Source organism: Actinia tenebrosa, unplaced genomic scaffold (genome assembly GCF_029948245.1).
Source record: "Actinia tenebrosa isolate PJP-AT-01 unplaced genomic scaffold, QUT_ActTen_1.0 PGA_scaffold3__52_contigs__length_22856419, whole genome shotgun sequence".
In the NCBI taxonomy this organism is placed as follows: domain Eukaryota; kingdom Metazoa; phylum Cnidaria; class Anthozoa; order Actiniaria; family Actiniidae; genus Actinia; species Actinia tenebrosa.
This window is the reverse complement of record NW_028292580.1, coordinates 4,161,854-4,163,775: the sequence shown is the minus strand read 5'-3', so window position 1 is coordinate 4,163,775 and position 1,922 is coordinate 4,161,854.

Sequence of the window (1,922 nt, the reverse complement as noted above, 5' to 3'; positions counted from 1 at the left end):
ACGCCGGTTTCACCCTACGCTGTTATTAGCACCTGGACTCGGGGAATTGCAAGATACCACCAGTAAAAGGATAACGTGCTGGCAAAAGGGCTACCAGGCAGGTCAGCCCGACATCCTAATTCTTAACTCCCATAAAAAATACAGTGGGTTATGTCTGGAACTGAAGACGCCAAAGGGTAACGGTGTATTGTCCGACAAACAAAAAGCGGTATTGACGCAATATGAAATGAATGGTTATCTTACGATGGTTTGCAACGATTACGATCTGATCTGCAGGGAAATCGACCGTTACGTCGACGGCATTCGCATACCTTGTCCTGGCTGCGTTAAGGCTTTCAAGTCACAGGAGACGCTACAAACGCACCGAAAGATATTTCATAAATATAATGATAGTTGAACAAACTCACTGGCGCGAATTAATACAAGGCATTTCATACGAAATAAAAAATTACGTCGTCTTCGAGGACATTAACCGTTTAAGGTTGGTCCTCTTAGACGGCAGCCAAGAGTACAGTTTGTGGGCTCCTGACTGCGTACGGTACGTACTGCAAGGCGAAGAGTACACTCACATACGTAGCTATGGTAAAGTCAACGGTCGATGGAAGTTCGACGTTGAAAGAAAGGCGGAGGCTAATCCATTGTGTGATTAGTCGTCCTCATGGGCTTCTAGGTATTGGTCTGCTACGTCGGACCTCATTTTTTCCGACATGAAATCGATCGATATCGTAATCAAGGCTCCTCCTGCGAACGCTGCGACGTAAGGTAACATCATATATTAGACCATTCTTTTCGTATTGCAAGGTAATGGTCTAAAGGCTTGGGACCTTCGTACAGGCAACACCAAATATGTTGACCGCTGCGTTGACAACCACATTTATCGCAGATGCCGTCCCAGTGTTCTCGGTTCTCCCATCTTACTCCTTCGTAGTCGTCAAAGCATACGAAATCTTGGTCTATTTCTTTTTTACGCAGCACTAAAGCCCGGCTGGTTTCAAGGGGGCAACATCGCTCTGCTAAATCGCCGTGGGTTTCACAGACGACTTCTTCGAGGTGGTAACGTCGGCAGCGGTATTTATGCCAGTTCTCTTCAAAGAGGGGTTCATCGCATCGGTGGCAATGGCCTTTAAGGCAGACTCTATGCTCGCGGTGATATCGTAGGGCCTGTACGGTGGACAATTCCTTACCGCAGTCGCCACAAACAGTGCTGATGGTCTTTTGACAGACTTTCTTGGAAAGGTGGTATTGCAGTCGCTGCTTGCTACTAAAGGCTCTATCGCATTGCATGCACTTCATTATATATACCTTATTTTTATTGTTAAATTGTTAAACCCTGTAAGGGGTTTTAGGATAGGGTCTATTATTTCTTGTTATTTTGTTAAGCCCCCCATTAAAAGATGAGGTATCATTCTTTCTCATTGTTGAAGCCAGCAAAAAGATAATCATGTTAACCATTCTTCGATTTAACAAAATAACAATAAAAAATAGACCCTTACTTGAGACCTCTTTGCAGCATTTAACAAAATAACAATAAAAAAGAAAGACCTATGCTAATTCCTCTTGCTGGGGCTTAGTAAGATCTTCTTTGCGGCCTCTTACTCTTCTCGAACGTCGTCTAAAGTCCTTTGTGCTTTAGTATCCGCGGGACACCAATGTCCAACGAAGTCTTCTTCAGAGAATACCTTATTACAGTGACAGCAGCTGTGTTTCTTACGAGGCGTCGGAGGGGTAACGATGATGCAGTCAGCAGGTAGTTCGCACGTAATGCAGTCCATATATCTATGGGGGATATCGAATGAAGTCCTTAATGGACTCCTTAGCCCACGTCGCCATCGTCAAAAGCGCACCAAACCGTTCCGCGCGCTTCAGACCACACATTTCATCGTACAATTCCTGTACGCGCTCTTTTAACCGGTCTATCTCCT